The sequence below is a fragment of the Arctopsyche grandis genome, chromosome 12, assembly GCF_051622035.1.
Source record: "Arctopsyche grandis isolate Sample6627 chromosome 12, ASM5162203v2, whole genome shotgun sequence".
NCBI lineage: Eukaryota > Metazoa > Arthropoda > Insecta > Trichoptera > Hydropsychidae > Arctopsyche > Arctopsyche grandis.
Genome location: NC_135366.1, coordinates 21637045 through 21662140, shown reverse-complemented (window position 1 = coordinate 21662140; position 25096 = coordinate 21637045). Strand labels below are relative to the sequence as shown.

At 36.6% G+C, this 25096-nt stretch overlaps 1 protein-coding gene and 1 long non-coding RNA gene across 17 annotated transcripts in view; both read left to right on the top strand.

Moving 5' to 3' along the window:
• The window catches only part of Rbp6 (RNA-binding protein 6), a 1062622-nt gene that overhangs the window by 450927 nt on the left and 586599 nt on the right, over positions 1-25096 (top strand). The gene's annotated exons all lie outside the window — the stretch shown is intronic.
• Positions 14864-22107, top strand: LOC143920522 (uncharacterized). The gene is made up of 2 exons (XR_013261355.1): positions 14864-15301; positions 20498-22107. It is a non-coding gene; the product is annotated as an uncharacterized LOC143920522 (long non-coding RNA).

Genomic DNA, 25096 nt, shown 5'->3' with positions numbered 1-25096 from the left:
GTTATTGTTTAATTTTTATGAGTATTTTTAAACTATTATTTATCAAAAAAAAAGTACGTCTTTTAGGTTAAGTAACGTGGTCTAATTTTCTTATGTTATGCGTGCAGAATAAGAATAAATAAATTATTAAAAATAATATCTCAAACTGATTACTAACCACTCTAAATATGTATAGGTATATCTTGTATGTTGATAATCTCTTAAGAAATCTGCTTCGCATTTTGGTGATTTTTATATAAATATTTTTGTTATTTCAAGAATATCGAATACTATAACTTAAACATGAACCCAACAAGAGTATGTATATAAATATTAAGCTAATAAAATTTACAGAAAATAATACCATTATGACAAAGCAAATTTAAAATGAATTGGGGTTTTAACTATTTTTTAATGATTTTAAGTTGCGAATTAGGTATGTGAATTTCATATTCCGATGCATTTATCTGTATTGTCTTTATATTATTTTATTTCAACCATGCTTAGTATATGCAGGTAAATATGTATGAATGTATATAACAACAAAATGTATAAGGTTTAATTCAAAGGTATTATTTCAAAATAAGTGTAATCAAATTAGAAACATAGTACAAAAATAAAATGAAATTTTAAGTTTGTATATAAATATGTTAAAAAAAATTGTGGTAAGATAATGAAGATAATGAATGAATATGTTTTATTAAAAATCTATAAATTTTTAGCATATCATAAATAAATAAATGACCATTGACCATTAAATAAATGACGATTGAATTAAAAGAGCATTTAATTAAAAAAGCAAAAACGATTGAATTAGAAAGCAATTTCAAGGGCGTGATTTTTTATAATTGTTTCATTTGTATATATGAGCAACCATTCTATGGTTTTTTTGAAGAAGTTTCTATACGGTATCGTAGACATCTCTCCGATTTTTCATTTCTTCCTGGAAAACTTTTTCTATGAACATGAACGAAAGCATGGATAGTCTGGGTATTGCCAATTGATGTTTTTATGCACTTTGAACACGAGAAAGTACGTTCGACTGTTATAGTGCCGATTTTAATGGTTGAGATTAAACTACAAAGCTTATAAATGTCTAGAAAAGCTTCCTCAATCAGTTCCGTTTCCTTTATGAACTTCATAATTCCTACACCCGAATACATCCAAAATTGTGAGCAATTCATATACTTTTGACTTATCAAATAGACGATTCAATAAGTCGAAATGTAAAATATGACTATTGACCTGCTCATATTTCGTAAAATACGTATATTCTGTATGATAATGGAAGGGATGTGTGTATGTGTGTGTATTTTTTAGTAAGTAGATATGCATTGAGCATATATTTATTATTTCAAAATTAAAACAATCAAAAATATTCCAAGAAAAAAAGATATGTAAAAAAACTCCTTTTATTTTTGAGATAAAAATTGATTAGTTGGAGGCATTTTTTATTTAATGAAAACGTGACCAGTGATAGGTTTTGAGTTTAAATTAGTCAAAATTTCAAGTTTGAATTTTCGCATGATCACAAAACTTCATCTATTATTACTACGTACATAGATACAGTAAAAAGTAATTGTATAGAAAAACGACGAAATAATTCCACCATAAATCTATATTACTTTTCATATATTTGATTGCGTTTTAAGTATGCAAATATTTATATATTATTTATTGAGATTTGAGGAAAAATTATCCACCAATAAAAAGCTTCTCGTATATTTTCCGCAGTTGACGATGCGTCGCGCGTCCACTTGGTCAAAGAGGTCAAAGCTCGCATTTCTTTCTTATTCATATATGTACATATGTATAATATATTTTTTGCGCCGCTCGAACTTTTTCTAAGTCGACGCTGTCGATTCGCCCTTTATTTATTTCTACTTAGCGTTATTGCCGTATAAGTCACGCGAGCATTGGCTATAAATTCGATAGTGGAGAGTGTGCGCGCGCGCGACCCTGGATTCCAGTGGCGTCCCGTCGCGACGCGCCGCACTGCAATTCGGAACGTGTCGCCCCGACGAAATGAAACAAATAAGGGCATGAATAAAAAATAAAATTCGACTCTGGCGGAGGACTCGTGTACGTGTAGGTTTGAGCTTAGGTTGGCCGTAAATATGTCAGTTTGCGGGGCGCTGTCACCGGCGTCTGCTCCACGTGCCGCCACTTATTTGATAACAAACGGTTATTCGGTTTTAGATAGCGGCTAAATAACTGACTGAATTTTGAACGGATGGATGTCATCACGCTAAGGCTCGCAATTTTACGTGAGGGGGTGGGAAAAGTCCGCCCGCCCAATAAACATATTACTTTAGAGCCGATTTGCCTCAAAGTGGGACACTGTTCGGCTAGAATACGCAAATAAAGGCCATTACGTCGGTACAATATTACCTATTTTGTCTCGCTTTAAATTTATTCTGAACGATTTCGACACGTGCTCATTCTTGGCAAAACGAATGGAAATGAGGTTAAAAGTATTATGTTGTTTTATATATGGTGATGGTTTTGTGACTTGTCTAAGATGCGGTTGACATGAAAGCCAATTTAACTCTTTGACGTGTGTCGTATTGTTTTGTCGCGATTTTTAGTATAAAATAAGTTCTTTGGCTGAATGTGAATATATTACACATTTAAATGCTTTCACAAACAGTATATTTTTATACAAAATTATGTCTAAAAATTCTATACAAACCGTGCCGTTTCTATGGAATATGTACCGTTTACCATGCACCCTTTTTTTTTGATCTTTCCACTTAAGATCTTTCGATTTTCGATCTTTGCCTTCCGATATTTGGTTTTTCGTGCATTTCTAATTCGATCCCGTGAGGTGCACCCAATAAAATGAATATGTAAAAAAAAATATCAAATAGAATATATAGCTCATAAACTAAGTTACATAAATATGTAGACTGTAATTAACTTTTGCTACAAATTTTTTCTTGTTGACTATGATTTTTTTTACATTACTTTAATATGATGAAAAATATCATATTTTCTAGCAAAATTCAAATCTATTTGAAGTGTATCATCCAGTTGTAATATAATTTTACTAGTTGAAATCTAACCTGGTACCAATACTGTTATAGTTGAAGTATATTTTCAGTTGTAATATATTTTGAGTAGTTGGAATATATTCCATCTAACCCACGTAAGTTGATTCATATGGCGAATTACATTCCAACTGGTTAAAATATATTACAACTGAAAATACAGTTCAACTGTAAGTTGGTACTGAGTTAGGCTTTCGTGAAAAGTCACTCGACTAATAACTTGATTTGGAAAGTCACATTTTTGTTTTAACACATCTTACAGTTATCGTAATACGATACTTATTAACTTTATTCTTAATGCCTAGCAAATATAACGCATTATTGAATTCTAAAGCATTCGTGAAAATATCAGAGCTGTCAAATACAACTGTTATATTACAACTGGCGCATAATGTTGAAAGTGTATTTACGCTTGTGGATATGTAATTTACCACTTGAATTGTATGGACTAAAACACCAGTTGGAATATATAATACCACTGAAAATACACTTCGACTGTAACATATGTATATAAACTTGAATGATGTCGGTTCGAATGAATTATTAAGAATGTACGTTCGAAAATATTGTTCTTAAAATTAAATTCAAAATCAATATATGAAACTTTGTTATTAAATTAGAATGTATTAATTCAAATATATTTTTAAACGAAACAATGGTTTTAAAACAAATGATGTACGTTTAGTGAAAAAATTCTGAATCTACGCAGTATATTGAATCAGAGCTTCATTACAAAATATTCTGCAAATATCATACATAAGGTTCGTAACAATCATAAAATTTCATGAAATAGAACATATGGTTATATGTACATATATACATACGTATATACTAAGCTGAATTTCAATTTCGTTTATGTTAAATTAAAATCTTATATCATTTATTATTCGCCGCAATGGTTAAGACTTATCTTAAATTATAAATTAAACGCGGATTACTGAATCATATTTCGCACACACATAAATATCGCAGCGTTGCAAGACTGCAGTTTCCGAATGCACGCCCCTGGGTTTCGCTGCCAGGCCGGATATCCGTTTTGTTAATATTTTCGTTGACGTGTCGCCGCCGTATTGTGAAATATTAGTTCGCCATTTATTTTCATACTTTTGTTTTTGCATTACTCCTGTTGCAGAGCGAGGGAGAGCTTTCGCATGCGAAAAAGCTCCCGACCCGCGCTTTCAAAGCTCGACCGCTCATAAAGACCTTTTTCGCAAAATCGAAATTCGCATACTAGATAGTATTTGATAATGCGCAAAGGAGTGGATATTTTGCATTTGTAATGTGTATGCATGTGATGTAATAGAATGTACATATACGGTCAGAATTACGCTAGAGTAGTAGTGCGTAAATTAGTATAAAAACGTTGTCGTGGCGTTAATGGTTTTGATATTCTCGTAATAATTATCTTTAGTCCGTGTTTGCGTTTTATACTACGTCCCTTGTTAGCGACGAGTTAATTTAACTATAAATGAATTCGCTGAAAATGTCCCTCTGCGCACCATTCCGACGACCGAATTTCGCAACAAATACTCTTCAGCGCTGGAATATTAATATATGTTATTTTGCGACAGGCTCAATTCTGAGGGGTTGTTTCAAATGTGAAAAAAAAAATTGTTAGATAAACTCTTCGCATATTAGTTGGTCGTGTATTTTTAGGTAATGTTGATTATTGCTTGTCATAGATTGGTTTGTCGTTTTCCTTGTTTTGATGTTTACGTAGAATTGCGTACAAATATGCAATTCTTATTATATCCATTACTAATGTGTGCATGTATTTTGTTGCAGGTGAGTCTTATGCATTTCCTATTCACAAACACACACACACACAGCATCGAAGGTACTGAAACAGTATGTATAATATGAATGTTTATTGAAATTACGATATTGCCTCATATTTCCTCGTTATACGTTCGGCTACATTCGCAATCGATAAATTCAATACATTCGGTTTAGTTATAGCTACTTTATACGTGGAATTTTAATCAAGACGAGGAAACCGGACGGAATGAAGTCCGGGGATGACGGGCGGGAGGGGGTATTCGAGAGGGGAGGATTTCGAATCGCGATAAATCGCGATTTTCATTAGATCCGCGGTCGGCTCTAATTGAATCTTTACGGATTAAAATGAAAATTTCTCGTCTCATCAATATTCAAAAGATATTCAAATTGGTTTTTCGTTGTTTCTTTTAAATCGCGACGTGGTAGGTGGGTGGGTGGGTGGGTGGGCGGGTGGTTTTGCGGTGCGCTTGATTGACTCTGACATAAATATTCATATTTGCAATGATTGCATTTCATTAGGGCGTGCCCGCGTTTCGGATTCAATCGTCTTTATCTCTCGTCTGTATCCGTTTTATGCGAAACTGTGTCGTTCGCTTTCGAATATAACGAGGATACGTTTTATATTGCGAGGTTTCATTTTTGCATATGAATGAATCGATGTAAATTTGATTGTAATTTTTCCTATGTAGGCGTTCTGTCAAAGGAAATGATACAGTTCGACGTCAGTGATTGGTTAAATTTAAAAATATCTACAATCTATATTGAGGTTTTTTGCAAAAATGAAAATATAACATCATAGTCGTCGCTGTTTCATAAATATTCATATATTTAATTTTTGTGATTATGTATTTTTATAAGCGCTAACTTTGTTAACCAAAAATGGTTTTATATACATACATATTAAAGTCGTCTACTAAATTTTATTTATATTTTTTGTTTTACAGCACTGTCAATATCTTCCTTTGTATAGGTATATGTATACGCAAATTACATACATATGTATATAAAATGGCGTTTATTATACAACTTTATGTGAGACCTGTTAAAGGGCAAGTGTCCCATATCCGCTTACACGCTAGGTAGTTAAAAAACACTCCGTCCAAACACACTAGGCACGTTCACTAACTGTCCGCTCTGCAAGTTCAAAAATCTTTCCTACTTGTGTACATTTATTATTCAGACAACGATTTGGTCGTGTGACAGAGTTTGGGTTCTTATCCGATCGTTTTCTAACTTTGCCATTTTGCTCGGTTTGGTCATCAATATATGTAAGTGGAAATGACGTCCGCCATTACCATGGTGATAAAAAATCGTAATAGACACGTTTGAAAATACTCCGTCGTATTTCTATCGTCCGAATTGATCGTTCAGACTGTTCGTCCAGTTTGTTCTTTTTAGCCTCTTCTTACTTTATGTCCCTTTTCGCCGCCATCTCGCTATGTCAGATTTTAATTGTTCAAACGCCTATAACTTTTTCTTTTTTCACTCTTTATTTTATAAAATTTGCTTTACAGGTTCTCTTTATCTCTCATATATATTTTTAGTTCACTCAAAGTGTTAATAATTAATGTTATCGATATCGTTGTTGATCGAAATATCGATTGATAATGCTGTTATGGTCAAACGTCACTTTGACGTTTGGCCTGATTGCATACCCGATTGACGATTCGCCTGACTGTCGAATGCATTCCCGTGGCATTCTCGCATAGTTTCTTCAGAGTGAAGTCTGAAGTCTGACCTACATAGATAAGTATTCAATACTAACACACTCAATACGAATATAACTGAGGGCGATGGTTTGTATGGGCATATAAGATTTTGACTTTTTTGTAAATTTGTATTGTATTGAAGTTGTATTGAAGTTGTCCTTGGGAAGGTTATTATCTTCGGTGGTTTCCCGCCGCCTTCTGGGCCATCTACTATTGACCACAATTTAGCGGCACCTGGACTGATGCTGGGGCGAAACGGGCCCCTTTCTGGTCAATCGGCCCCTGTCGGGTTGCGCTTCTCATTTACAATTCCAGACAAATTCAATAAGAGCGCGTTCACACTCGCTTTGCGCCACGTCCACTTTGTGTCCGGCACCATTATCTCTGTTTTCCATTATCTACCCCCGCTTCCGGCGGCGACCTCGCATCCAGCATCCCACCCCCGGACCACCCCATCGAATCCTCCCACGGTCCGGGACTTTTATTTTTATGATAATTCGACGTGGCCGGCACTCTCCTTGCTCCCCTCGGAGTCGAAGTGGTGACTCTAAAGCGGGACGCAATTGCATGTTATTTTGCCGGCGATGCTCGTATGCGCTTTCCGGAAAAAAACACCATGCCAAAAGAATTTAACCGACTGTTAACAGTTGCACTTAGCTGTCGTGGCGTTTCAGCTCTGCTAGGATTACCCCGAACAATGGAAAGCATAATTGAATAGATCACAAAGACGTGACGTGAATACACTCCTCAAAATCCAAAATCAAAACTCATCCAGGAGTTGAATCATATGTATGTAGCATCAGGCCAAAATTTCCGAAAGTGATGTAGAATGTAGGACAATTTGTTGAACTCGCCTGTGGATGACTTTGTGCCATAATGTATACATATATGTAATTTGATTTTATTTAGCTAGTGCGAATATTAATCTTTCAATTAGGTAAAATCTTTATTTTCACCATGTTTATTAGTATTGGATAGATTTTCTTTATACCTTGTAGTAGTTTGAATGTAAAGCTGTGACAAAGTATAATAACCGATAGTCATAAAATATTAATAGTCTTTGTCGTTGAATTGTCTAGCAAAGTGCACATAAAATAAAATATATAAATACATACACATTTACATAAAATATAATACAACTCTAGAGGCTCTTTTCAAATACTGGATAATAGTTTATTAAACACAGTGTTATAAAAATAAGCTACCATTCTGGAATCGGCTATGCCATTTAAATAATGCAGTAAAAAATAATAAAAACCAAAGTCAACATCGAAGACAAGCGTCTTTATATTATATATATATATATATATATATATATATATATATATATATATATATATATATATATATATATATATATATATATATATATATATATAATGTATTCAAGTACGAAAGGGTTAAATAGTTTAATTTTTTCTTTTTTGGCAATATATCAGTGACAATTTTAGAAGGAATTTGGAGTATGCAATTCAGGCATGCATTCCCGTTAGGTGTATTAAGCGATTAGTCGACCACGTTGGCTCGGCGATTATTTTAACGACGACACCGAACGGCGTGTATCGAACGTGTAGCGGGTTAACGGTTCGCACTTAACGCCCGTTAAAGAACCGGCCGTTGCCGCAGACGACTACGACGACGACGACGACGACGACGTTGACGCCTAACAAAGTTGTAAACTCGCAAAGCGAAAAGTTCAACGATGGAGGTCGAGTAGGTAGGTGGGTGGGTGGGTGGAAGGCGAGTCTGCCAATTATTAATCACGCCATTGGAGGTAGTGGAGGGTAGACAGACACCTGCCCGACGATATCTCTCGAGCTTCTTAAATTGGAAGAACAGAATCGGTCCGTGAAACTTCCGTGAGGTAAGTGCCGCTGACATTTGAGCGCCATGAATTAAAAATGGCGTCGCGGCGCCTCACGAAGGTACCCTCGCCAGGTAGCCGCAGACAAGGACGCGATCTACGACTAATGCATATATGACGGATTGAAAAAGTTTTCATTGTAAATATTTATTTGCGCTCAGCTTAAAATGTATCATACTTGTATACAAACTCATAAAATTTTAAGAAAAAACAGACTCGGGCATTTCAAAAGGTTTTCAAATCTTAAAATTTCTACTTTTTTTTTATTAGCTTCGCTCAATTTATAAGTTTAGTGACATTTCTGCCCGTCACAAAAATGTTATTTGATTTTGAACCACTTTCACTCTTCAGGTCGCTTTGATAACCTATCGACATACGAGGTTAGCTAACATTTAAGTCAATGCATCCGACATGAAAGTACATACATATGTATGTATGTAGATGAGTTTAATCATTAACGAATTCATTAAAGAAATGACATTGGAATTTTATGTTAAATTGAAGTGACGACAGCTAGCTATCAAAACATCACTTTCTAGCGTCCCTTCATAACTCATAAGCTAAACAATTATAATTTCAATTACTACAAAGTAAGAGAGCAAAAAAAGGTTGACAACGGAAATTGACAGTGGTGAATCAATTTTTTGTCCAAATGGAAACCGTTATAGGAAACTTAGTTATAGCAGTTACTTTTTTCACTCTCATATATGTATGTATTATCATCAGGTGTAAACTTATTTTAATTATTTTTCATTTATTTTAAGGGATCAAGGGAATTTCAATTTAAGTTTCAAGACATATCTTCCCAAACTATTCCGATCACTTTGAAACTTTGCTATTTTGTGAGGCCTGGCCCCCGATAGAGATTTCAACTGATTCCGCTAATTCGTAAAATATCGAAAATTTTCGAGACGATTGCAGCTTTCGACTAATTTAGAGTGATTACTCACGCATGTTTGACTTTACACCCCCCCCCCCCCCTCCCACTCCCCACTATTTTTGTCAGATTTTAATTGCTTATTATGGATTCAAAAATGCTCATTAAAAAGTATTCGGGTTTCAAATAACTGAAAAATAGTGGTAGCGGGTGCTTCGGTGATTTTTTTTCTGTCGTGGTCTTCGGGTGGTTAGAATGATACGAATCAATGTTCCAAGTTCTTCTTAAAAAAATATTTGAGCGCACATACATATATGTACATATGTACATTACTGTATATAAATCTAATTTTAATTTATATCATTAGTTTATTTCGTAAGTAAGCCCACTCGAAAGAATATGTTTGATTAATTCATAGTCCGTAACTACAGAAATATCCACAACGTATTCCCGTCAAGTTCTTAATAATTCAATGTTTCTCAAATCGATTTCCGCTGCAACGCAAATCAAATATGACCCCTGCTCGGCTGCAATATTTACTATTCTTTTACATACGAAAAAAATAGAGCTCCATCGGCTTGTTATTCTCATGTCAACAGACTTTTGAATAATCTACGATTTTGCATTGCAAACCGGTTCGTTTAAAGGCTACCAATAATAAAATCACTTCTGCGAACGGAATTGATTGTTTCATTGTATGTACGTATATGTATGAAGTATTTTCGGAATTTGTTAGTCGCATGTAGTGGGCTCTCTACATTGAAGGGGAGAAGGTCGCAAAACACTCCCAATAAATTGATAACGACCTTTCGAAGGGCGCATCTGCTTTGCGAAATTATCGTGCGGCCTCTGCGGCGTAGGGCCGTCTCAGTAATTAATTTCTGGGTAAATTTTTATTGGACACAAAGTGAATTTTAATGCCGGCCCTGGCGCTCCATTATGCAGAGCCCGCCGTATCGGCAGTTAACATCTGCGCTTATTTCGGCGATACATAATCCGCGAGCCCCTGCCCCCCCCTATAGCCCCTAATTACGAGGACGGGGGGGTTGGAGGCTTGGAGGGGATGTGGGGTCTCTTTCGACTCGGGTCTCCCTTTCCCACTTCTTGGGAAGTAATGAACCGCCCAAGGCTCCAGCGACGAGGACACTCTCTCTTTCTCGATGAGGTCCTCGTTGTGGACCGAGGAGTCGAACTTTTCGAATATTCGAGAGCATTTGATAATCTTGCTCGAAACACTTCGAGTGCTTTATTTAATATTTCTAGTGGTTTCTGTCGAGGGTCTGCTGTATATTATATAATTGGATGTATGGTGATGACTTGTATTTTTCTACTGCGACGTTGCTTACGTAGAGGATTTTAAACATTGAATAGTTGAAGGACACTTAGCCAAATGGACAGTTCGCCGAACTGTCCATTTGACTGAACGAACACTAGGCTGATTCAAATTTTTAAAAGTTTTAATTTATTTTCACTACGAAAAGAGTAATAAATAAAATAATGCTGATTATTATTATATTATATTTATTTATTTAAAAATTTCACTCGGACTAGTGTCCGTTCGGTCAAAAGTCCGCCGGCAAAGTGACCATTCAGTCAAATGTCCACGCACACATTAGGTACAATTGAATAAAAGGTAACTTTATTATTTCGAGGCACTTTTATTAAAAATAATAATGCTTGAGTTACTGGGCTTCATTTCTAAACTAGTTACATAATGAGTAATGTACAGTGGAAAGTAATCTGCATTTTAAATTACAAAGAAAACTTTCACTACCCGCTACTTATTGTATGTAGTTTATTTTAAAATGAAACCCAGAAGCTTTGATATTTTTTTATATCACATCATATTCCTTTTTAAAATGGACATTTATTTCAAGAAATTCATTACGAGCAATACCACCTGTTAAAATATCAACTTAAAGGTTGACGAACTGTTGGCCGAATGGAAAATTGGCCGACAATGGACGCATAAAATTTTCTATTGCTTAAATTGTATTTTATATTTTATTTAATAGATAGTAGACGAATAATATGATGTTTAAGGCACTTAATGGGCTGGCAGTGGTGCAAAATTGTTTATATTATTTTTCATGAGTTTCTTATGATATGGTACGTCTTTTTCAATTTACATAAGTTCTTTCTAAATTAAAAAAAATCGCTCTTTTTGATGTGCCCTAGCTCAGTGATACTTAAAATCTTCTTGCCGAGGATTGGTATATATCGCTTGGTACTATCTCTTTTTTATTCATCATCATCATCATTTACAACCATTCACCATCCACTGCTGATTAGAAATAAATTAAATAATTTCAAATTTTCAATCGGCCAAATGTCTATTGGACTGAACCCCGTTTGGCCCTATGTCCGTTCGGCTAAACGTCCGTCGGCCTAATATTCGTCAGCCAAGTGTCCATTTGACCAATAGTCCGCGCACGCAACTTAAATATCTAAAATACCAAAATTATTTTATCTCATTGAGTGAATTCGATGAGGTCGACCTATGGCTTTATTTGTTATGTTATGTGACTAATTCTATTATTGCTTGAACTTTTGTTTTTTTTATGAATTGTGTGTATAAATATGTATTAATTTCTGTTGTTAATTTATTTTGTTTATTTTCTGTTATATTTTTGACCATTGTGGCGCATTAAGAATTCATGTAATGCCACAATGGTCCAAACTTTAAGTACGGTAAAAAACAAATATATTTTTCTCTAAGGATGTTCATCTAAATTCTGTCGCCGGATTGTACATACATATGTATATATCTTCTTATAAATATCTTATATATTTCATCGAACAGATCCGTCGTGGTGTATAAAATTTAATTTTGGCCGTCGAGGATAAAGCTGGGCATTATCGAAGTGGGGTATTTGCGATGATGCTGCCCGTTTCGCTACCACTCTGTCTACTTCTTCTGATACAAGACAAGTCCGCTAACGAGATGAAGGGCTAATCCTTTGACCCCCGTCCGGACAAAGGATAAAAATCCTTTAACAATAACCGACCCGCCGCATCGCAATGTTCAAATTGCAACGAAATGCAATTATTACGTATATAGCGAACGTCGAATCTTTCGGACGAACGGACACGAAAGCTTTTATTCCAGCTTCCCCATCCTAAGCTTCCAGGGACCACCCGCCGCGAAGCTTTCGTATCAATGTCTCAAATATGATTTGGTACGTGGATTCTTCGCAGTCGGAAGCGTCCGAGAGATTGCTTCGGTCTTTTTATTCCATTCCTACAGCCTGCCTCCCCCGATCGGTCGGTTGTTCGAGTCACATAATGTGACACTTGATAAATTGAGTGTTGTTTCAGAAATTCCGCTCTGGCGTGGTTTTGAAACTGACCGATGATTTTTCAACCTGGGGAAGGGGGTCGGTCGTCCGGTGAAAAATGGCGAAGAATTAATTCGGCGACGCGCGATTAAGCCAGTCTCTATCCCGGGGAACTAATCGCCGCACTGATGTGATTATCCGGGCTTCTAGCCTTCCTGAAAACAAATCAATTTAATCGATTGCTAGAGATTATGTCGACGGGGGTGGTTGTTGGTGGCCTTTCTCCGAAGTGAAGGGGACCCCCCCGGCTGAAAAACAACGGTCCCCAAACACAGCATCCACTCGACGAAGACGATGGACTCTTCGCAAACTCAATTATCGGAATATTTTCCGGACGTTCGTTAATTTCGCTCTTATACGCTTATTAGATTTTTTTTCGACATTTTATTTTTCTTTTACCTTAGGTGTAAAAAAGACGTTGTCTGAACGTGTCTGATGGAAGGTGATTGAATTTTCTTTTGGGGTGTTGATAGATATTGTGTTGAATGGGAAATTAGGACTGGGATATGTCTATTAGTCCCTCGATGAAAACGGTTGTCAATTTTGGCGTTCGAATCGCTTAAAGTGTATTAATTTTGGTAAACCATCAATTTGTATGCATAGTGAAAATTAAATCAAATATAATTTGATCTATTAAATAAATTGAAACACTTTTTGAACTATGGTTACATAGGTACATGTGTATACATATGTAATTGCTTTATTCTATTCTACACTACATAAATACTCTATACATACATACAATGTACTATATTTTATGGCAGAATTATTATATGCCTAATTTGTGTTGTAATCATGTGTCAAATTTGTCTTGAAAGTGGGCCTATAGATTTTGAAAAGAAATGTTTGGGGTAATTTTTTGGAGGTTTAATTAGAGGGGTTGATTTCTATGAACTATTACAATTTTTTGTTGACTAGCAAAGTTAATCACATTGTTTATACCAGTTTGATTTTAAATGTCCTAATTCTTTTTTCTAACATATGTACATATACATACATACGTGCTTTTGAAAGTTTACATACCGCTTCATCTTGCTTCTTCTCTCATTAATCTCATAAAGAATAAGGATGTCAATTTTTCTGTTATAACAATGCAAACTTATGCAAGCATTTTTGACAAATATCGTGTTGGTTCATTCGAAAGAATGCCAGCTTCTTATAATCTAGTAGCCATTTCCAATTGTATTATAGCAGGGGTTTTATTTAGTAATATCTATATACATATATATACTAGAAGAACCGAGTCTGGCCAAGTTAAAATTTAGACAGTTAAAATTTATTGCGCTTCATAAAATTTTTGCTTTGGCCTTGATCCTTCTAGTCTAGGATCAGCTTATTACTCTTCGTCTCTTCATCTCTATCGTTTTTATTCTTTCTATCCCCTTATATTTAAAAACTCCAATGAAGTTCTCCCATACTACTATATTAATATTACAAGGTGCATATTCTTCAAAAACCTCTGCTTCTGGTGGTCTTATGTGATCAGTTGTAGTATTTCAAGGTACGCATGTTCGTTCATCATCATCCTCATCATCATCATTCACAGCTATTCACTATTCAAAGCTGGATGAAGGTCTCTTCAATACGCTTCCATTTGTTTCTGTTTTGGGCATCTCTCGTCCATCTCTTTCCACAACTTTTTTTTAAATTTCATCCTTCCATCTACCCTGTGGCATTTCTTGCACCCTTTTACATTCTTTCGGGTTCTATTCAAGTACTTATTTTGTTCATCTAGTTACGTGACCCGCCCATCGCCATTTCAATTTCTTTACTCTCACAGTTACATCAATTATCTTTATAATACTTCTAACCTACGTATTCCGTTTTATATTTCTCCTCGTTATGCAAAGCATACAGTATTCCACACTTGTTTGAGTGCACTAGACCTTAGTGTCCAAGTTTCGTTTGTATCACATAATGATATGTTTCCGTAATCTGTGTGTTTTAGAACGGTTGAGTTTTAATGTAGTCGAATTTCTACTTAAAATGCTTTGCCCTCAGGTTTTATGGAGTCTGTCTGAGCAATATTTGCATACGATATATTACACACATGCTATACCCACTCGGACAATGTCAAACGTGTAATAAAAAAGTGTATTTTACAAAGTACAGTACGACCGGCGAAAATCGCACCGCGCTCGGCTTATGGGCACTGTTCCGACTTTTGTAATGACGTGTGGCAAACAGTCTTATTAACTGATTGTCGATTGGCATTATTGACGAGTTGGCATTAGTGTCGGCCCAAGCGGAAATACGCGACGGTCGACAGAGTCAGCGAGCAGACGGCGTTCGGACAACTTGTGTTCCGTACGCTCCGCTGGCCCACCACGTGCAAATTTTACATTTCAATAAACTACATCAAACCATTATCGAAGTCTTTTCCATGATGGTCACTTCGAACCGGACACCAGTAACCTAGGCCACAACACCAAACGGACAAACCAATAGGAAAAAACGTGGTCGAGAAAAAATGGATGTCAATTAAGAAATCGGTATCGTTCCTTTGTTACTATCCATACCTTTCCAATACTAATAACATGTTTGCTTCTATTTCAGCAATATATTGATTGATGTACAGAGGTACATGACCGCGTGATTGACGCAGAAAATATATAAATAAAAACATAACCTACAAAGACGCATGGGACACAGAGGTAATCCAAAATTATCGGAACGATCACATAAACATCGTAAAGGATATTCAAGTAAGTGAATGTATTCAATCTCAGGCAATCTGTTCAAAAGGCAATCATGTGGGTAGGTCAGTTTTAAAATATGTTTTAAAGTATAACAATTAATTAACGCGATTGTATAAAATAATATCGCGCTACGAAGGAATGTTTCATCGGTCGCATCGAATTTCGTATTAAAAGTGTAAAATCAGATGTAGTGTAAAATTAGCAAAGCACGTGGAGAATTATACTTGTAGCCCCAAAGTGGCTTAAACCAAGTACATACCGGTATATTCATATCGGTAGATCTTTGTTTCTTAATGTGTGTAGAAACACCCTCCCCCCCCCCCCCTTCCACGATAAATGTGGAATTATACTTGTAGCCCCAAAGTGGCTTAAACCAAGTACATACCGGTATATTCATATCGGTAGATCTTTGTTTCTTAATGTGTGTAGAAACACCCTCCTCCCCCCCCCCCCCTTCCACGATAAATGTGGAATTATACTTGTAGCCCCAAAGTGGCTTAAACCAAGTACATACCGGTATATGCATATCGGTAGATCTTTGTTTCTTAATGTGTGTAGAAACACCCTCCCCCCCCCCCCTTCCACGATAAATGTGGAATTACACTTGTAGCCCCAAAGTGGATTAAATCAAGTACATACCGGCATATTCATACATCGGTAGATCTCTTTGTTTCATAATGTGTGATGAAACAGTGGTGATTTAAAATAAATCACAAGACTTGTAGCCCCAAAGTGGTTTAAATCAAGCACCCACCAATTTAGGGTTGTTATTTCTTCCAAAATATGTTGGATAGATTCTGGTGATAATAGTTAAAGTAGAATATTAAGATTCACGGTGAATCATTGAATATTATTACCTTATCTCTACGAATAGTTCAATTGACAGCTATAGTAGAGAATAACTGTATTTATGAGACGAAATAGTGCAACTTTCTGAAACAAATGTCAAGTGCTGAAAACGAGGAAATAGAAGCTTCGACTTCCAAGTCGCATAAAGGTCGAAATCCAACTAGGGACGTAGAACCTATTAGAGACAGGTCAAGCTCTAGAATACATCAGACTCGAAGTCAGACTCAATCGATAGAAATATTAGCGAAGGAAAATAAAGTAGAAGTTATAATGACGTCAATAGAATTAAGGTATTCAGGCGCGGTACAAAGACTAAAAGGAAAAATAGATAAATCCTCCGAATTAGATGAAGGACAGTATCAAACCATTAAAGAAGCATACGATTATGTCCGAAAACTCCATTACGAGTATTTAGATAACCTTACAGACATACCGAAAGCGGCCAAAATAGACGAAGAGTACGATGCAATTACAATAACAGTTAAAAATCTTAAAGCAGCATTAGATTGCCAATCCTTTCAAGATAGTAAACTAAAGGTAGAGCAAGCAACAATTAAATTTGCTAGAGATAAGTTACCGACGTTAACCATTCCCACATTTCAGGGAGATCCATCTGAATGGCAATCGTTTCAACAAGCTTTTAAGAATATAATAGGAAACAAAACGGAATATTCGAATGTCACGAAATTGCAATATTTGCATCAATCCTTAATCGGTCCCGCTTTGGCAGCTGTATCAGGTTTAGATATTAGCTCAGACAATTACGAAATAGCTTGGAGTATTTTAGACAAGCAATATAATTTACCAAGACTTAATCTCAAAACTAGGATTAATTCACTTTGTGACTTAAAATTAATCACAAGAGAATCACATATCGAATTGAGAAATCTATTGAATCAGGTAACAGTGTGTATTAAAAACATTGAATCGTTGGGTTACGCGAGAGAAATTTTAGATCCATGGGTAACATGTTTAGTTCTAAGGAAATTACCTTTTAATATAGTAAGAGACTGGGAAATATCGCTGGTTAGCAGAGAAATGCCACCATATGAAAGTTTAGAGACATTCTTGCAGAATAGATGTAATGTATTACAATCTACTGCATCTGTAACTACGGTGAAGGAATTCCCTCATAGTCGTCAAAGAATCATGAGAACTCATGTCGCGAACAAAAACCCATCAAGTAAGGTAAACGCATGCGCATTCTGTCGAAATAATCATTTCATAGGCAAATGTGATAAATTCAAAGCAAAATCCAGTATGGAAAGAAATGAATTCGTTAAATCTAATAACATGTGTTTTAAATGTTTAAATTCATCGCATAAGATAACAAATTGCAAGTCTAACTATAATTGCTTAAGGTGCAAACAAAACCATCATACTTTGTTGCATCAGGACGATACATTTAGTTCCAATAATACGGGAAGGAAGTCAATTAATGCTCATTCTACTCATTTCTCTCAAAGGGAGATAATTTTACCGACGGTACAAGTAGACATTATAACGTCCAATGGAACGGTCGTTAAGGGTCGCACATTATTAGATTCCGGCTCACAAGTCAACTATGTTACCACATCTTTCGCTAAGAAGAATAACTTCAAATTAGAGAAAATCTCTCAAAAAATTGTAGGTATCGCTAATCAAGAAAGTAGCATTCGTCACATCACCAAGGTGACCATAAGGTCTTCAACCACTAATTACTCAACCAAAGTGTTGTGTTTGGTATTACCAGAAATTACTGGCGAAATTCCAACTGTGAAACTGGATCAACAGTTAATTTCAATACCAGCGGGAATCAAGTTATCAGATCCCCTTTGGAATAAACCGACGCCAATCGATTTATTGCTCGGCGCCGAGATTTGCGTTCATGCTATGAAAGCAGGAACCATCCAGTTAGGAAAAGGTATGCCTATCTTAAAGGATACCGAATTCGGATGGACAATAGTTGGTCCATATCCCGAAGTAAATAATGCTCCAGGGAAGAGCCACATAGGCTTAAGTCAATTAGACAGTCACATTCAAAACTTTTGGATGATCGACCAGGTTCCTATGGTAAAACATCAATCTCTTGAGGAGAAAAGATGTGAGGAACATTTCCAAGCACACACATCACGAGATAAAAACGGTAGATTTTGTGTAGCTTTACCATATAAAAATTCCCCGGTAGTATTAGGAAGTTCATTGCACATTGCGGAGAAAAGACACAAAACTTTGGAAAGACGTTTTTTAGCCAATAATAATTTAAAAATGGAATACAATAAAGTTTTAGAAGAGTACATAAATTTAGGACATATGTCAGAGTGTGAACCTCCGGAGGCACATGAGGTTCATTGTTATTTACCTCATCACGTCGTGGTTAAGGAGTCTAGCCTTACCACTAAATATCGTGTAGTTTTTGATGCGTCCGCAAAGACAACGTCCAATATCTCACTAAATAATATTTTGATGGTGGGACCTAGTGTCCAATCAGATTGGTTAAATTTATTTTTATTAAAACTTATTGAACTCATTCCTCAGACAATCTTCAAAAAATGGAAAGATTGTCAATTATCCAATACAGTCATGAAACTTTATAAAATTCCTAGATTGATAATACTAAATAATGCCATTAATATACAGGCACACGGATTTTGTGACGCATCCGAGAAAGCTTATGGTGCTTGTATTTATGTAAAATGTACTGATCAATTGGGAAATTCCAAATGTCATCTTGTGTGTTCTCGTTCGAGAGTCGCTCCGCTCAGTTTTGTAACTATTCCGCGTTTAGAGCTGTGCTCCGCTATGTTATTATCAAAGTTAATGAAGTCAACAATAGACCAATTAACAATTCATATTAATGAAAAATATTATTGGACGGATTCAACCGTCGCATTGCATTGGATTAGAGGAGAGTCATGTAAATGGACCACCTTCGTTGCCAATCGAGTGGCCGAAATCCAATCAATATCTCAACCCATTGAGTGGTACCATGTCTCCTCTACAGACAATCCAGCAGATTTAATTTCTCGAGGGACTCAACCATCAGAATTAAATCATAATTCGTTATGGTGGGACGGCCCTAGTTGGTTGAAATTAGACGAATCACGATGGCCTCGAAGACCTCCTGAGATCACAATAGATCTTCCAGAGAGAAGGGTAGTCACTAACGCTACCCTTGTGAGGGAAAATAATTGGATAGATAAACATTCTCATCTTCCAAGACTCCTTCGAGTTTTATCATATGTTCGTCGGCCACTAAGGAATAAACAATTAAACGTTAAAGAAAATAACGAACCGTCCGCTTTAGAATTAAAAGATGCTTTAAATAATTTGATAAGGTTATCGCAAATGGAATCATTTCCATTGGAATATCGTTTGCTGAGCAAGGGACATCCAATTCCCAGTAGCAGTAAATTAGCTAAATTGTCCCCTCTATTCCACGAGAATTTAATTTGTGTTGGAAGTAGACTTCCTCTGGGAACAACTCTATCAACGTCACCCATTATCTTGTCAAATAAGCATAAACTTACACACATGATTGTCCGAGATGCGCACTTGAAATATATTCACTTGGGTACTCAAGCCTTACTGTCGTTATTGCGGCAGACCTATTGGCCATTGGCCGGACATAATACTGTCAAAGGAGTGGTGCGTTCATGTGTCATTTGTTTCAGAAATAAACCACTGTCACACAATAGATTAATGGGATTACTCCCGCTTGAACGTACCACTGCGAATTTTCCTTTCAGTCATGTGGGGATAGATTTCGCAGGACCTTTTCCTGTGAAGAGTGGTTGCAATAAGAATTCTAAGATAATTAAGGGTTACGTTTGTGTCTTTGTGTGTTTTTCCAGTAAGGCAGTTCACTTGGAACTTGTCGGAGACTTAACGAGTTCAAATTTCTTAAATTGTTTAAGAAGATTCGTAGCCAGACGTGGCAGGCCCAATACGATATATTCCGACAATGCTACTAATTTTGTCGGTGCAAGTCGTGAACTCGTTAATTTAGTAAAATTAATTTACGAACGTCATCATGAGGAGAAGCTACTACGGTATGTAGCCTCCGAAGGGATTCGTTGGAAGTTTAACCCGCCAAGGGCGCCTCACATGGGAGGGCTGTGGGAAGCAGCGGTTAAATCCATGAAGATTCATTTAAACAAGGTGTTAAAGGCCACCACCTTAAATTTCGAATCATTTTGTACGGTATTGACTCAAATAGAAGCTTGCATGAATTCCCGTCCTCTTAGTCCCTTGTCTTCGGATCCACTAGACCTTTTACCCCTCACACCTGGACATTTCTTAATTGGCAGATCCTTACTCGCTCTTCCAATGGAGGTTAAATATAACACTAATGTCCATGCCAATCTGCTTCAGATACAATTGACCACAGCAGCATTTTGGAAACGTTGGTCGGCGGAATATTTACATTCTTTGCAGTTACGACACAAATGGAAGAAGGACTCGAGCAACAATCTGAGTGTGGGTCAAATGGTCCTGTTAAAGGAGGAACACATGCTGCCAACCCGATGGGTCTTGGGTCGAGTCACTAAATTGTATCCCGGACCAGATGGCAGAGTTCGAGTCGTCGACGTCTTTACTGCCAGCGGAGAGTTTCGTCGGTCCAGTCATCTAGTGGCGCCATTGCCGATTCTACCACAAGGACCACTTGACAGGAAGGAAGATCAGCAAGAGGGAGGAGAAACAGCAGCTTCAATTCCGTCAACTTCGGTAGCTTAGTTTAACCCGAAGACACTACCCCCAACTCATATTACTTATTAGATGTAATCATGAGTTTAAATCATTCAATGTTAATAGTAGTACTCCGTAATTCACTTTAATTGTGTTGTGTGTATAATTTAAGCTATTTTCATTTTAACATTCGGCAGTATATATCTCCGAATTTAATCTAATCATTTTGTCTTTATAATATAAGACTTGTCTCATGTCATCACTCGGAAGGATTATATCCGAGTTTAAAATAAACTGTTCAAATTTGACAGTTAAAATTAGATTCATGATTTGTTAATGTTAGTCTCCAAGCCACACTTAATGGAGCATCTTAAATTATTTCATGTCTACTTAATTATAACCTGCCGGGAGTCATCCGCAGGTCTTATGTTTCTTGTTATGAAAACATAAGTTAACTCTTACTGTTTATAGTATTTATGTGAATCATAGAATAAGTAAATATTATAATACTGAACATTTCGATGTTTAACGTAGAGACATCTATAATCATAGTTCGCCTTCATTTCCTGCTTGTAGGAATGAATGAATGACTTTCCAATTTACTTTTAATTTAGCAATGTTTGTGCTACTTGTTGATGAAATCAAGTTAACTTAGGAGCATTACACTCACTAATCAAGTTTAGTTGATCAGTAATAGCTGATCTGTCTTGACAACTGTAACAGTGTCAACATTGTATTGTCTAAGTTAACATCAAGATGAGGAATGCTTAAGTTTTAAACCATATACAGTCCACTCTCTCTTCTTTAAAGTAAACTTATCTTGTAATGCTTATTCACAGCTTCAAAGGAGATTTCAAAAATTTTAATGTAAATAGAAACAACATTCACCAGAGGTATACCTATAAGTTGAAATATTACTGAACCAATAAATTGATTTTATCCTCACACTGGATGAGGCAAAGGTTTCATTATTCACCCTCTATTTAATTATTTTAAGAGCTATGATTTATTGTAAACGACTCGTCAGTAATGCTGTAACTCTGTAGAATAACTGTATTGTTCAACAGTTTTCCTATGTGGGACTATGTTCCGACTTTTGTAATGACGTGTGGCAAACAGTCTTATTAACTGATTGTCGATTGGCATTATTGACGAGTTGGCATTAGTGTCGGCCCAAGCGGAAATACGCGACGGTCGACAGAGTTCGAGCAGACTGCGTACGGACAGCTTGTGTTCCGTACGCTCCGCTGAACCACCACGTGCAAATTTTACATTTCAATAAACTACATCAAACCATTATCGAAGTCTTTTCCAGGCACTTTTGTTGCGTCGTTTTCGCGAAGGGTTTTTAATTAACACGCCGAGAGAGGGCCAGGCTACGGACAAAAGCCTCCGGCTGACGCGTTGAGTCCCCGTCGGCAATTTTCCGAGTGACCCACCCCCCTCTCATACCTCTATTTTAGACGAAACGTAGAGGGCTGGTTAGAAATAAAACGCGAAACGCACACACTCCCCCCGCCCCCCGTCCGCGAACAATGTGCATAATCCGAGTGCTCGGCATTAAATAGATTCATATTATCATGGGCGGGCAATAAAGCGTGTTGTGAATGCCGTAAAGCCACCTCAAACCTACCCGCCTCCCCTCCCCCCCACCCTGGCTATATCTCTCGGTGGAAATAAAAGCGGGCGGCGCAGTTTAGGGGTTGCGGCCTAGGTCCGACGTTGACATATTCGCCGTCAGGTGTGCTTTACCGCCCACACACGGGGCCAACCCCGGATTCTCGACCCCTAAGCCTCGCCTCGTCGTCCCTTTCTGCCGTAGAACAAGTCGGGGGTGGTGGGGTGGCGTCGGGGTGGTCGGTGTGCGGGATGTCCGTTTCGTTGTCGTGACGCTCGTGTGAGGCTTTCGAGGGTTAATCGCGCAAATTAATATGGCCAGGTGTCACCGGATGAGACCCTACCCTTCTCCCGACACCCCCCCTTCCCCTTCGAGCCCTTATAGTGGGCCTTCGACGACGAACCATGCGTCTTATTTATGATTTACACCCATATATTTCGTCTCGTGTGATGCGTAATTTGATTTATTATTTATATTTATTACACGCTTTGATGACTTACGATATTTTAAGTACATCGGTCTCCCTCACGGGACCGAAAGTGAAACGCCCGAAAACGCAAAAATCCGAAGGCAAAGATCGAAAATCGAAAGATCTTAAGTCGTAAGCTTAGTAAGCATAGACTAGTGGTAAGCTTTTGAACAAAGTGGTCACGGGTTCGATTCCCATCGGTTGCTGCTGGCTAGACCTTGGATATGTGACTCCAGGTCGATCGTTTCCTACCATAGTTTGCCAATTTATCTGATTTTAATTGAAACAGTTCCTACAAATTGACATATTCTGTCCTATCTCGCAAAAAAATCGAGTGATTCGGCATCTCGATATTTTGCTGATTTTTATATATTTCTCCATAGATGTAGACGTTAATTGTATTTACCTTGAATAATGTTTACAATGCTTCTCTACAGTTTTTGATCATAGATGTCGTAATTATTGTAAAATATATAATAATTATGTATTTTTAATTGATATTTCTTGATTTGTATAGTACATTTATTGCATTGGAGCAACAAATTGGACAAACAAAACAAGACAAACAAAACAAATTGGAGCATGAAGAGTGTGCATGATTGATGAAAATTAAAATGAAATGTGTGGAACTAAACGCAACCAAGTAACAAGAATAAAACTTTGTAATTTCTGATGTTGAAACTAGTAAAATATCTGTAGTGTTTGCCTTCATATAATATATTCAACATTTTAACATGCAATGACGTGTCCTATACAAGGTTTTTGGTTCATTTTGAAAATAAATTAATGAAATTTGTGAAGTAAAGGAGGACGTCTTATGTGATACGTTTGTCTTCGAAAAAGTTCACAGTTCAAAATTTTAATTTCGTACAACACATATTTATGTAATTGAGTGTAAGGGTTGCATTAGTTCCATCGTTACTAAGCACATCACGTTTAAACGAAGCTTTAATATGTCACTAGTCATATTGTATGTAATTTATTACTCATCTTTGCATCAATTCGCAACGCTTCAATTAAGACGCGTTCATCGGGCGCACTTCAATTCAATTCTGGAACAAATCACACTTTAATTAATACAAATTGAATCGTAGATGAAAAAATCTAAATAGACCATTCGAATCATCAATCATCGGTGGCGTCTTCGGCGAGGGCGCGGCACGGAATCGAAATCAATCTCTCAAAATTCAACTCTGACCTAAAAATATCTATGAAGTCGTTTTATTGTACGACACGCGAAACTTCACCGCGATTCGAATTACCCGGACGTGGTGATAGATGGGAGACCGGAAAATGCAGACAATGGCGTCCCGACGTCCTGACAATCGGATTAATTGTTGCCCGTCAAAAGTGCGTGCTGTGTGCATCCGCGGGGGTTCGACCGGAAGTCGGGAATTACTCGGAAGTGAGGTGAGGCTATAGGAATATAGGAAAATAGGAAATATGTATGTATTGAGAGGGGGGTGTGAGGTGAAATTTCTCCCCGTTTGCGTGCGATAGTCGTCGCCTCTCACCCCCTTTACACCTGGAAAATACAACAGGTAAAAGCCGGTCGTTCGTACGGAGGAGAGGGTGGAGGGCGACGTTAATTAAAACCGGCCGATACTTCGTCGAAGTTTAATTACGACAGAGAATTATATTATTGGGTTGATGATGAAAAAAATCGGTATTATAGTGGGTATCAAAAATACGTTTCAGAAAATTGAAGTTGTCCGATTTTCTTGGGAAAGTACTTCATATATAATAATATTATTATATTTTTCAATACTTTTGATTTAGCCTAATCAATAACATATCAGATATTTTAGAAATTACAATAGCTTCAATTCGCATCTAGCATAGAGAAAGGGGAAGAGATGAGGTGTCGCAAAGGGGAGGGAAAATGTCTGAAGTTGATGCAAATTCTGTTATTTTTTTAATCGTTATTAATTTATTTGTGTATAGAAAGTATCATTCTGCTTAATTTGTATGATAGTTTTCACGCAGAGATGATAAATCGTTTCAATACATATAATACAATGTAGTTGTACAAGATGAATATTTTAAATTTCCATATTGACAGGTTAATCCTCAAAAATATATTGAAAATTTATATTAGTTTACATAATCATTTTTTTTGTTCTTTAGCTCGTCTCAAGGTTTTATTTAAGAAAAAAATGAAAAACTGGATAAGGTTTTGGTGGTGTGAAAAATATTA